The 14,692-nt window shown below is 37.3% G+C and overlaps 1 pseudogene; it reads right to left on the bottom strand.

Moving 5' to 3' along the window:
* Positions 1-8,430: 8,430 nt before the first annotated feature.
* On the bottom strand, positions 8,431-8,566 carry LOC110543494 (thymosin beta-10-like; annotated as a pseudogene).
* Positions 8,567-14,692: the final 6,126 nt, after the last annotated feature.

The raw sequence follows: 14,692 nt of genomic DNA, 5'->3' as shown, positions 1-14,692 counted from the left end.
AAAGGTGAACTGAGAAAAATGAGGAGACTTTAATTGGGGAGAGGAAGGGTGGGTATTACAATGGGAGAGGAAGGAAAGGAAAATTAAAAACACAACGGATATTTGAAACCAGTACCTCACACGCCTACATCCATGATTTCCTTTCCATAATTGTCTGTACTCTCAAACCATGAACCAAAAGGAGACACACTGAACTGGGAATGTAAATGACGATGTTCTGTATAAAACAGCCTAGAGAAGTGTTTTCTCAAGTTTAGTCACCAAAAACTTCACTTAAAAAGAAGCCACTATTGATATTGTAGAAAGACTCCAGACTAGATTGCAAAAATGTCAACAGAATATGTCATTGTTACCCACAGGATATCAGTTTTTTTAATTTAAATTTATTCTTATAATTTATTCACTTTACATCTTGATTGTAGCCCCATCCCTTGTCTTCTCCCGTTATATCAGTTTTATAGGTATTTAAGAAAGTTATGTGGTCATGATGATTTTCAATAAAGTTTCAGAAATCTGCTGGGGATGGACATACCGAAAGGAGGCTGCAATGTTTAGTTTTAACTGAGAACATGATGCAACCTAGAATCATCTGGAGAAAAAAAATCTTAAGGAGAAACTATGTAGAACTGGTTGGCCTGTGGGCTTGTCTGTGGAGGATTGTCTTAGTAGTGATACAGGAAGTCCCCGCCTATTATGATTAGTATCATTCTGTAAGCAGGAGTGTCTATGTGATAGTTTTAATCATAAATGTTTCCATAGGCTCATGTTTGAAACTTGGCTCCCAGCTGATAACAATTAGGAAACGTGGTCTCATAGTAGGAGGTGTGTCACTCAGGGCTGGCTTTGAGGTTCAAAAGATTAGTGCAATTCTAAGTCCCCCTCTCCCTCCCTCTTTGTCTTTATCTCTCTCTGTTTCCAACTTGTGAATGAGGATGTGAGCTCTGAGCAAGTGCTCCAATGTCATGCCTATCTGCTTGCTATCTTGCTACCATGCTTTCCCCATGAGGGTCACATACTCTATTGCTCTGAAACTGTAAGCATACATTAGATGGTTTCTTCTACAAGTTGTCTTGGTCATGGTATCTGATCACAGCAATAGAAAAGCAACTAAGATAGTCCAGAACGTTTGAAAAGAGGAGAAAACTAAGTAAAAGCAAGCAGCCAAGGGTCATATATTTATTCTTTCTCTACTCTTGACTTTGAATATTGTATTTTAAATTCCTTCTTAACTCACCTGCTATGATGAAACTTAGAACAGTAAGGCAAATGAATATGTTTTACCTTGAACTGTTCTTTTATCAAGATATTTTTATTACAATAACAAAAATAAAACTAAAACAAGATGTGAGAGGCCATTTGTGAAGCTGTGAAGATGAAACCCAAGTTGTGGTAGAGAACTGCTGTATGTCTATTATGCCATAAACATGTAATATTGACTGAAAAAAACCTTCAAGAATATAGTATAAATGAATCAAGAAGGAGGCAAATCATACAGCAAGCAGCAGAATTGAAGGATTAAGGTTGCCCAAGGGTGCTGGAACCCAGATGTGATCAAAATCCCTTCACATAAGACATGGAGTTGCAAGATATATTGTTTCTTTCCTGGGTTCTGGTCTTCCTTTTGCTTGAATTTTCTTGCTATTCCTCCACTCCTCAATTTTAGAATGAGAAGGTATATTTTGTGACAATGTACATTAGAAGTATGTAACTTAAAATTTTGATTTACAGCAGTTCACTGTTAAGTGATTACCCAATCTCAGAAGAAATTCTTCACTCACTTTTAATAACTTAAGGTCTTAAGATTTAGAAACTTTCCAAAATTGAGTAAGTGAAATTTGCCTAATGAAATGTACATGAGACTTTGTACAGTCATGAGTGGGATGTAATTCAAATGAGATATGATTGTGTATGTAGTTGACAAGGAGTGGACATGTGATATTTAGTTTTGGTTGTCAAATTGGTGGAATTAAAAATCATCAAGGAGATAAATCTTTAGGATTATTTATGAGAAATTCACAGTAAAGATTTGACTGAGGTGGGAAGATCCACATGAATGTAGGCAGCAGCATTAATTGGGTTAGGGTGACAGACTGCATCAAAAATCAAAAAATCAAAAAGGAAAAAAAATCCAATGAATCACCAGATTCCTTGGTCCAGCCCTGGGTGAGGACAAGGCCTGAAGCAAGGTGGATGCAAGAATGGAGAGGGAGGAGTGCATACAGCACAGCGAGCTAGGGGAATTTTACAGCCTGACTGATTGTCAATCAGAGTGCTTCTTAATTTGTACAGAACTCAGGTGGCAGGGATAGATGCATGTCTTTCAAAATATAGATCATATTCTTTTTGTCCCTGGATACAAGTTTTAACTTTCTCTTAGTCATAAGTTTAGTCGTCATTTATAAACCATGACAGAACAGTTATCTTTTCATTTTCCCGCATCAACCCTTACAATCTTGTGGTTTCAAGGGCATTAGACAGAAAGAAAATCTCCAAGCTAGTCTGGACAGATTGTCATGTCCCTCGCAGTGTATTATCAGCTTTTAATAGTCAAAGTGCTAACTGTTATTTGGCCCAAGAACAACCTTCAGACCAAAGATGCTGCAGTTTGTATTCAATTTCTGCCATAATGCAATTTCTATATTTCATACATTTTTATAATTTATTTATATGTTTAATCTCAGGATTCTTTTGTTCCTTGGTCATATAACTCCTGGCCCTATATGAGCTAATTTTTCTAAGGAAGGGAGGTCTTAATACTTCAATCTTTTATCATTTAGCTACATTATCTTTTTCCATCAATATAAGGAAGAAGCTATTAATTTAATTTATGCCAAATTCTCTAGCCCACTGAATCTTGTTTACTTTATTGTTTTACTTTGTTCTGATTATCTTGTTCCTGGGTAAGTTTAGAAGTAGATGTTCCAAGAATATCTTGGAGTCACAGTCTCATAAGAAGGTCTCTGTGATCTTTATTTGAGTCACAACCTCCAGGGCATGAGGAAGACTTTCAAGTAGGGCTAGATAATAATATCTCCTTAAAAGCAAGAGAGGTATTATGATCAAGATACACAATGGAATATTACTCAGCAATGAAAAACAAGGAACTCATGAAATTTGCAGGTAAATGGTGGGAACTGGAAATGCTCATCCTGAGTGAGTTTTCCCAGAAACAGAAAGACACACACACAGTATATACTCACTCATATAGACATATAATATAGGCTAAACCTACTAAAATCTATACATCTAAAGAATAATCAAGAGGGAGGACTCTGACCAAAATCTTCAGTCCCCATCCCAAAAGGCAAAGAGGACAGACATCAAAAGAAGAAAACAGGAAACAAGTTAGGAACCTACCACAAAGGGCCTCTGAAAGGCTCTGCCCTGCAGACTATCAAAGCAGATGCTAAGACTTATGGCCAACTGTTGGGCAGAGTGCATGGACTCTTATGAAAGAAGTGGGAAATAGTAACATCTGGAGAGGACAGGAACCCCACAAGGAGAGCAACAGAACCAGAAAATTTGAACACAGGGGTCTTTCCAGAGTCTCATACTCCAACCAAGTACCATGCATGGAGATAACCTAGAACCCCTGCACATATGTAGCTCATGGCAGCTCATTGTCCAAGTGGGTTCCATAGTAATAGGAAGAGGGACTGCCTCTGACAAAACTGATTGGCCTGCTCTTTGATCACCTCCCCCTGAGGGGTAGGGGAGCAACCTTACCAGGCCACAGAAGATGACAATGCAGCCACTCCTGATGAGATTTGACAGACTAAGATCAGAAGGAAAGAGAGGGGGACCTCCCCTATCAGTGGACTTGGAGAGGGGCATGCATGAAGAAGATGGAGGGAAGGTGGGATTAGGAGGGGAGGAGGGAGGGATTCATGGGGGAAAAGAAAGTGAATAAAGTGTAACTAATAATACTTAAAAAATAAAACAAACACAAAAACAAAACAAAAAAAGATATTCCTGGTAGAGTTTAGTACTTCTGATAGAAGGTGTAAATGATTCATTAAAAATTTTCCATTAATGTAATATCCTCAAGTTGTACAAATAATAAAAGTTCCCTCCCACCAATCATGTACCTTATGAAGATAAGGCTGACAACAGGGAGACCACACAACAGTGCTTGCATCACTCAGCTCAGGTTTTTTGGAACTTTGTCAAGCACCTGTCCTGCCTTTATTACTGTCACTGTTTCCATCAGATATGGCTGTGCCAACCAACATTCTCTTCTTTCTGTGAATGCAATATCTCACAGTATTGTCACAGTGCCTTCCTTGTAATGATATCATATAATGTAAGACTGATATGAAGTGTACCCATAAAATGAGAGCTAAAATATACTCTATATCCTTAAATGTCCCCTTGACATGTACTTGTTGTGGTAATAAGAAAAATATAACCACTAAAGTAATATTAGCTGTTGTCTCCATTCTTTACATTAAGTGTTGATATATGTTAATCCTATATAACTGCAATGTTGTACAGTCTGAGCAACATTTCTCTATTTCCCCTATTCTACTTCTTCTGGTTATCATTATTATACTGTATCTATATAAGTTTGAAATTGTTGTAATTATATATTCTTCATAAATAAAATATCAACAGTATTTTTTGTTTTTTGGATAATTTCGCTTACCACAATACTTTCAAGTTTTTATCCACTTTGTTTCAAATGACAGGATCTGTGTGTGTTTATACATGACATCTGTGTCAGGATGGTAGTAGTGTAAGATTTGCGTGTGGTGTATGAATGTTAATGTGCAACACATATATGCATGTAGAATCTAGAGTAGGAAGTCAGGTATATTCCTTTATGGTTCACCACCTAGGGATGGTCTTTTACTGAACCAAAATCTCATATTTTTTTTGCTAGGCTTGCCAGCCAACAAGCCATCAGAATCCTTCTGTCTCTGTTTTTTGAGGCTGGGATCATGGATATGTACAGAATGGCACAACTTTTATATGGGTACTGGTAATTTGAACTTAGGTCCTCAAGTTTTCAGAACAGTACTTTTACACATAATGCAATCTCCCCAACTCAGGATCTTTACTTTGGTAAAGATATTTATTTATGTCTTTATTAATTGTAAATAATTTAAAAAAGTTGAGCTCTCTCTAGTAAGTGATGATTTCAGGTCTTTTGGTTGTTACCTAGAAGGATTTCTGAGTCAAATAATAGTGCTTGCCTTAATATTTTGTATAATATCTATTCTGTTTTTTTAATGGATTACCAATTCATATTCATATCCATGGTGTGATTTAATCACATTTTTTGTCAGTGCTCTAACCTTTTATGCTTTTTATAGTAAACATCGTTATGGGTATTACTTGAAATATATTTTTTTGGTTTGCAATTTTCCTTGTTTGTAATGTTATAATGTTGAGCACCATTTCATATAACTATTTGCCATTATTATTTTATTTTTGAGATTACAATATAATCATATAATTTCTTTCTTCCCTTTCCTCCTTCCAAACATTCTCATACACCCTTTCTTGATTTCTTTAAAATTCATGACCTCTTTATAGATTAATTGTTGTTACATGCATATATATGTATACACATATGCCTTCCTAAAATAAAATGCTGTTTCTATTATATATATATATGTGTGTGTGTGTGTGTGTGTGTGTGTGTTTTAAGAACTGCTCATTTGGTATTGGATGATCAATTTGGTGCTCTTCCCAGCGGAAGACTCTTTCTTGACTCTGAACATTTTTTAATTGACTGTTGTTCTTTGTGTAAATGTGTACGTTGGAATTTGGCTCCACAACTCGGCCTTTTTGATTAGTTGTGATTTTCTATAACAGTCTTTGTCTGTTGCAGAGAACAGTTCCTTGATTATGGGTGGGTGAGGACTACACTTATCTATGGGTTTAAGGACATATGTTTAGAATATATTTAGGTATTATGTTGGTTTAACAAAGTGGCAGTTGTACGTATCTCTGCAAGATCCGTGACTTCACTAACCCTAGGAAATTGGCTAGGTTTCTAATACGAGGCATGATTTTTCTTTTTTGAGTGCTCTGTAAGTCTAAATTGAGATTTATTTGTTACCATGAATGCCTGTGTGCCACTGGTGCACAGTTAGGGCTATCATGCCATGCTGGTCATTGTTGTATTGTAAAAGAAGGAAATCCCCAACCGTTCTATTTTACAAATAAAGACTCAGGAACCAGATACTGGGAAAAGAAAATAACCAGTTAACATTCCTTCTCAGCTCAGGTCTGAATGGAAAAAACCCAAAAGGCACACTAGCACAGCTGACAGCCCAGGAGCAAAAGACCAATAAAACCCCAGGCTTAAGGTTTGCTGGCTCAAAGTCCAAAAAGCCAGGGAGCTGAGGACCTGAAGCCTAGCCAAAACCCAGAGCTTCAGCTAAATCCTTTTTTTCTTCTCCAAGTCCCTCCTGCTCTTTAATCCCTGTCAGCTGGTTTCTTGCTCCTCCTCTTGACCTAGGGTTAACTTTATTAAATCTTGTGTTCAGAAAGCTCTCTTATTGAAGATGAGTACCAGGGCTGGGTATACCACACCATAATTACCAGTTTACAATAAACAGAAAGTTCTCGAATTAAAGGTGTGATAGAGCTCAACCACACCAAAGAAACAGGGTTTTACAGATCACAATTTTGGGGTTCACAATAGAATTAAATATGCTGCAACATTGTTGTGGTTCTTGGGTGTCATAGCTGGGTAAGACTACTGGTTATTTCTCTTGTCTGGAAGCTTACATAATGCCTCCTGGTACCATCAAAACTAGTCCTCAGAGATTAGGCATTCATGCCAGTTCTAGCTCAGGGCCCTGTAAACCCTGTGCATGTGGTACATTGTCTCTTCAGCAACGGGAACTTAACTGCAACCTCTGGGAACAACAAAGGACAATAGAAATAACCTATATGCTTGGGAGGGTCTCTTGGACAACCCTGTCCAACACCTCAAAAGAGGTCACTTATGCCTGGTGTTAGGGGGTTTGTTAGGTGGTCTTTGCTCTTGGAAGAATTATTATCAGTCCAAAAGAGAAAATTTCATTTAAACAATACATATATATTTATACACAAATTACATGCTATATTATAGGCTCTTTTAGGTTAATAATTAATAATATTACATTTTATATGTCCTTACTGTTGTTTCTATGCTCCTCTTTCCTTATTCTGTATTTATCTCTAACCATCCTTAATTGAAGCCTGCTTACCCCCCCCCCTTTTTTTTTTTTTTTTTTTTACTTTCCTGCTTTCTGTAGTCATTCTAGGATATGTACTCACATATGAAGATTTGGTACTAGCAGCCTTATATAAAAGAGAAAATGTAACATTAATTGAGTTTTTGATCTTAACCACTATGATGTGTGTACCGTTTTGATATGCATTACCTGACGACTAAGGATGTTGAGCATATCTTTAAGTGTTTCTCTGCCATTCGATACGATACGATACTCCTTTGTCGAAAAATCTGTTTATTCTCAGTCTCCATGTGGATTTCTTTATTAAAGGGAGCAGGGGTTCTCTCTGAAATGATCTAGGTTTCCTGCTCTTTGATTACTTTGCCTTGGCAGTGCAGACTTGCCATCCCACAGAGAAACAGGATCCAGACAGTCCTGATTAGAACTGATAAGCTAGTGTCAGATAGCAGGGGAGGAGGTCTCCCCCTTTCAATATCTAGGGGAAGGGGATAGGGAAGAAAGAGGGAGGGAAGGTGGGACTGGGAGGAGTTAAGGGAGGGGTCTACAATTGGGATATAAAATGAATAAATTGTAAACAATTAAAAATAATAAATAAATACCAACTAAAAAGAACAAAAAACGTGCTATGGAAACCTTTTCCATACTTTGGCTTAGTGCACTGGCCCCTCATCCCAAGATGTTTTCGCTGCCCCTGAAAGATATGGAACCCACTTCTCTGTCTGGACCCAAGCTCCATGACCCCAGTCTCTAGGATGACTGCCAACCTCCTATCCACCGCAGAACGCAGAACAGGGTACCAGAACTGATTGAACATGGATCATTCATTTTTGAGTTTTAAATATTTTCCCAGAAAATCACTGGAGATACTGAGGGAGACATAAAATTCTATGACGATGAAAATAGGATATTTAATCTAAATTCTCAGAAAAACTTGAGACCAAGCTTAAGAAATAGAGATGCTTTCAAGTTGTACCAGATGTCAGACCTAACATTGTTTTTTCCACTATGTCTGTTTTATTTTAATTAGCCATACAAATAATATTCTATAATATCCCAGGGCAAGCCAGTGAAATCTGGCAGTCTAATTAGTGAGGGGCGTCCCACTTCAGAGACCCGCAGACCGGTGGCATTGGCACAGAGTGCCAGGGTTCACAGTGCAGCTTGAGGCTCGCGTCCATTTTGCAGGTTGCTCTTTCTCCACATCACGAGGGAGGGTAGGGGAAATCTTTCTAAGCTTTTAGGAAAAATCACTTCTCTGTTCCTGTTCAATAGTCTCTTTGGTCTGCAGGGTGTTCTTCTCCTGCGTTTCGGTTTTCTTCAGCTTGGCCTTATCAAAGCTGGCGATTTGCCCCCATGTCTGGCTAGTCTGCCATTTTCTTGAAACCCTTATGGTCTCCTTCAGAGCTTGTGCACCAGGTGCTCCCACTTGAGTTGCTGCAGCAAGAGACCTAACAACTCTTTTTTTTTCATATTTTATTTTTTAATTTATTACAATTTATTCACTTTGTATCCCTGCTGTTGTGCCCTCCCTCATCTCCTCCCAATCCCAACCTCCCTCTCTCTCCTCCTCCTATGCCCCTCTCCAATTCCGCTGATAGGGGAGGTCTTCTTCCCCTTCCATCTGACCCTTAGCCTATAAGGCGTCTTCAGGACTGGCTGCATTGTCTTCCTCTGTAGCCTTGTAAGGCTGCTCCCTGCTCAGAGACATAACAATTCTTACTTCCTTCACAGTTATGACTTACTCACAAAGGGGAACAAAGAATCAACAAATTTAATTTTTTCGTGTCTTATATTTCACATTTTGCCTATAGTCTAGGGATAAAGCTAATGGGAAAACAGCAATGGATTTACAAAAGAGAAACTGAAGTCTAACAATTTATATAAAACTCTAACTTTGGAAACATATTACAGATATCGTCAACCCTGTGTCTTTCACACAATTATTCTCAACGGAAATAGAAAGTAACATACACGTCTATAAAATTTTAAGTGTGAGATATTTGTGAAAAATCATAGACCTTTTTGTGATATAAAGAGGCAAGTGCCCTGTTTTGACTTCGCAAGTAGTCAACAAAGTAAAGAAGGCTAGCAATTGGAATGGTAAAGAATGAGCAACAAATATTGTGGAGGATGTGGGAAAAACATAATGCTCATAATTATTTGGTGAGATTACAAACTTGTTTAGCCACTATGGAAATCAATTTGGAGAATTATTAAAAATCTAAAGATAGACCTACAACATGAACCAGATATACCACTCCTTGGCATATGCCCAAAGGTTTCAGCATACTACTCCACAGACAAATAATCAGCTGTTTGCATTTCAATTCTCTTCACAAATAGCTAAAAATTAGAAACAACCTAAATATTCTTCAAATGATAAAAATGTGGTCATATATGGTGTGGAATACTATTTAATTGTAAAGAAAAAGGAAATCGTGAAATTTGAAGGTAAACGGATAGACCTAGAAAAGATTACACAGAGTGAGTTATCTCAGACACAGAAAGATAAACACATTATGTTCTCTCTTATCCGTGGTCTCTAACCCCAAAAGTTTAGGAAAGAGTATACAACATGAAATAAATGCAGAAACCAAGAAAGTAAAAAATGACTGTGGTTGGAAATAGCTAAAGAAATAGCAGTATACAAATAACTTGCAGGGGAAAGTAAGAAAAGAAGTGATAATATATTTAGGGAGGAGAAGGGAGCTCAGTAAAGAAAGAGAGAGAGGGGGGAGTGGAAAGTACATGGAAATACTAAAAAGTCATATGAAATGATATTATCATCTTCTTCCCAACAATGGCATATAATGAATACATGTACGTAAATACATATATAGTTTAAATAAAAATTCCAAACTTGATCATATGTCTGCCCAAGATTATAGACTACCTAACAAAATCCCCAATACCAGATATAAAAAGCCCAGTTGCAAATTTTTGTTCAGGAAAGTCTAAAAACCTCTAAAATATTTCGTTCATATATAAACAATGTACATATCTGTATATTTAATTATATGATTTATTATTTATAAATTTATATTTTATATTATAGTTTATATTATTTAATTATATAATATACATAATTAAAAAATAGAGACCATGGGATGGACTCCAACATGGCAGCTACCAGTGAGCACTATTTCTAAAGGGCAGAGAATCTGAAACTCCAAAACTGATGAGTGGATGGGCAGCTGAAGCCAGAGCATTGACTTATTCTTCCCAGTCTAGAAGGGAACAAACCTTGAGTTCGTTGGGACTGATTGGATCCAGACTCTTTCCCCCGACCACCTGTGAATGTTTCCTGGGGTCTGAGAGTGATAAACTATCAAACCCCTGCACTTTCGGCTGCACCTTCTCTTGCTCTAGTGGCCTCACAGACCCTGGGGCAGTAGTGAGGACTGCATAACTTCAGGTAAAGGGCTTCTCTGCTCTAAAGGCTAACAGGGGACCTAAATCTGAGACAATCCAGCCAGTCCTGCTGAGACCTGATAGGCTAGGGTCAGATAAAAGTGGAGGATGACTTCATCTACCAGTGGACTTAGGGAGAGTCATGGGAGGAGAAGAGGAAGGAAGGTTGGGTTTGTGAAGGGACAAAGGATGGGGCTAAAGCTGGGATACAAAGAGAATAAGTAATAATAAATCTAAAAAATAAATTAAAAATAACTCATCCAACAAAAATCAGGACATTATGGCTTCACCAGCAACCCCTCAAATCAATGGATGTCTTAATTAAACAAAAAAGAAGAAAATGATTTTAAATCTCTGCTTATCCAGTTATTAGAGGAACATAAAGTGGAAATGAACAAAAATAAACATGCCATCATAGAAAGACAGGAATCCACATTCAAACAGATGAAGGAAATGGTGCAAGACATGAAAACAGAATAAGAATCAATAAAGAACACACAAACAGAAAAAATCCCTGGAGCTGGAGAAATTAGAGAAGAGATCAGGAACCACAAAGGTAAACATCACCAACAGAATACAAGAGATGGAAGAGAGAATCTCAGGTGCTGAAACTACAATTGCAGAAATTGACACATCTCTCAAAGAGAAAAAAATAAAATCAGAAAAGTTCCAAACACAAACCATCTAAGAAATCACGGATGCCATGAAAAGATGACATCTAAGAATAATAGGAATAGATGAAAAAGAAGATTCCAAGCTCCAAGGTCCAGAAACTATTTTCAGGGAAATCACAGAAGAAAATTTTTCCAACTTAAAAAAGTGATGTCCATAAACATACAAGCTTACAGAAAACCAAATAGACTAGACCAGAAAAGAAACTCAAGTCACATAAGAGTCAAAACACAGAAACTATAAAACAATTTTTTTTAAACCCAACAAGGGAAAAAGCCCAAGTAACATACAAAGGTAGACCTATTAGAATCACACCAGACTTCTCAACGGAGAATATTAAAGCCAGAAGGGTCTGGGAAGATGTAATGCAGACTCTAAGAGAACACAGATATCAAACGAGAATATTATACCCAGCAAGAATTTCAATCAACATAGATGAAGAGAACAAAATATTCCATGACAAAGCTAAAATTACACAATATCTACATAGCAACCAAGTCCTACAAAAGATGCTAGAAGGAAAATGCCAATCTAACAAAACCAACCACACCCAAGAATACAGGACATAAATAACTTCACAACAACCAAAAAAAAAATTGAAAGAAAAAAGAACACAAACACACTATCACCACCAACTCCACAATAAAAGGAACTAACATTCATTAGTCACTATTATCTATCAACACCAATGTACTCAATTGTCTAATAAAAAGATACAGGCTAACAGAATGGTTGAAGAGACAGGATCCAACATTCTGCTGCATCCAAGAAACATATCTCTGCAAGAAAGAGAGACACAACCTCAGAGTAAAGGGCTAAAAACAGTTTTCCAAGCAAACGGATCCAGAAAACAAGCTGGAATATTATCATAATGTCTAATAGAATAGATTTTCAAACAAAATTGATATAAAAACATGAGGAGAAGCACTACATTCTCATCAAAGGAAAAATCCACCATGAGAATATCATGAACTTGAACATCTATGCCCCAAATACAAGAGCACCTGCATTCGTAGAGAAACATTATTAAAGCTCAAGTCATACATTGTTCCCAAAACTTTTATAATGGGAGACTTCAACACCCTACTCTCACCAAGGGTCAGATCATCTAGACAGAGGTGAAATAGGGAAATAATGACACTTAAAGAGGCCCTAAATCAAATGGAACTAATAGATGACTGTAGAACTTTTCACCCAAACACAAAAGAGTATGCCTTCTTCCCAGTACCTCATGGAACCTTCTCCAAAACAGACCATATAGTTGGGCACAAAGCAAGCCTAAACAGATACAAGAAGATTGAAATAATCCCTTGAATCCTTTCAGACCACCATGGTCTAAAACTAAACCTCAACAAAAACAGAAATAAAAAAAAGTCTACACATGCATGGAAACTAAACAACATTATACTCAATGGTAGCCGGATCAGGGAAGAAATAAAAAAAGACAATTAGAAAGTTACAAAAATTCTATGAAAATGAACACAGAACTTACCCAAACTTATGGGCAACAATGAAAGCAGTGCTAAGAGGAAAGTTCATAACAATAATTGCATTCGGGAAGAAGTTTGAGACATCTCATACAAGCAACTGAACAGCACACGTGAAAACACTAGAAAAAAAAGATGCAGACACACCCAAGAGGAGTAGATGGTTGGAAATAATCAAACTTAGGGCAGAAATCAATGAATTAGAAACATATAAAACATTACAAATCAATGAAACCAAGAGCTGGGTCTTTGAGAAAAATCAACAAGATAGACAAACCATTAGTCAATTAACTAAAAGGCAGAGAGAATCTATCCAAATCAGCAAAATCAGAAACAAAAAGGGACAGAACGACAGACACTGAGGAAATTCAACAAATCATTATGTCTTGCTGAAAAAGCATATATGCCAAAAAATTTGAAAATCTAAATGAAATTGACAATTTTCTTGATAGATACTATTTACTGAAGCTAAATCAAGATCAGGTAAATAGATTAAATAGTCCTGTATCCCCCAAGGAAATAGAAACTGCCACCAAAATCTCCCTGCCAAAAACAAGCCCAGAGCCTGATAGTTTGAATGCAGAATTGTGCCAGACCGTCAAAGAAGAGTTAATGCCAATATTCTTCAAACTATTCCACAAAGAGAAACAGAAGGGACATTACTGAACTCATTCTGTGAGTACACATTCACCTTGATACCTAAACCACACAAAGACCCCCCCAAAATAATTCAGATCTATCTCTCTTCTGAACATTGACACCTAAATACTCAAGAAAATACTTGTAAACTGAATCCAAGAACACAAAAAAGATATTATCCACCATGACTGGTTTTATTCCAGGCATGCAGAGGTGGTTCAGTATGGAAACCATCAATGTAATCCACCACATAAAGAAATAGAAGGAAAAAAAAATCCACGATCATGTCCTTAGGTAGCAGAAAAGCAATTGACAAAATACAACATCCATTCATGTTTAAAGTATTGGAGAGATCAGTGATACAAGGAACATACCTAAACATAGTAAAGGCAATACACAGCAAGCCTACAGCCATCATCAAACTCAATGGAGAGAAAGGTAAATCAATCAGGGACAAGTCAAGGCTGCCCACTGTCTTCTTATCTCTTCAACATAGTGCTTGAATTCCTAGCTAGAGCAAAAAGACAACTAAAGGAGTTCAAGGGGATACAAACTGGAAAGGAAGAAGTCAAAGTGTCACTATTCACAGATGACATGATAGCATACAGGAGTGACCCCAAAATTCTAAGGGAGAACTCCTTTCCTTATAAATGACTTCAGTAAAGGGGGTGGATACAAAATTAACACAGAATTCTCAACAGAAGAATATCGAATAGCTGAGAAACACTTAAAGAATTATGCATGGAGATAACTTAGAACCGCTGCACAGAAGTAGCCCATGGCAGCTCAGTGTCCAAGAGGGTTCCCCAATAATAGGAACAGGGACTGTCTCTGACATGAACTCATGGGCTGGTTATTTGATCACCTCTACCTGAGGGGGGAGCAGCCTAACCAGTCCACAGAGGAAGATAAAGAAGCCTGTCCTGATGAGACCTGATAGACTAGGGTCAGATGGAAGGAAAGGGAGACCTCCCCTATCATTGGACTCAGGGAGGACCATAAGAGAAGAAAAGGGAGGAAGGTTGGGATTCGGAGGGGATGAGGGATGGGTTACACCTGGGATACAAAGTGAATAAACTGTAATTAATAAAAATAAAAAAAAGAATTGTTAAATGTCCTTAGTCATCAGTGAAATGCAAATCAAAACATCTCTGAGATTTCATCTTACACCCACAGAATGGCTAAGATCAAAAACTCAAATGACAACACATGCTGTAGAGAATGTGGAGAAATGGATAACTCCTCCATTGTTGGTGGGAATTTAAAGTTATACAACCACTTTGGAAATCA

The sequence above is a fragment of the Meriones unguiculatus genome, chromosome X, assembly GCF_030254825.1.
Source record: "Meriones unguiculatus strain TT.TT164.6M chromosome X, Bangor_MerUng_6.1, whole genome shotgun sequence".
Lineage (NCBI taxonomy): Eukaryota > Metazoa > Chordata > Mammalia > Rodentia > Muridae > Meriones > Meriones unguiculatus.
This window is presented reverse-complemented; position numbering and strand designations above follow the sequence as displayed.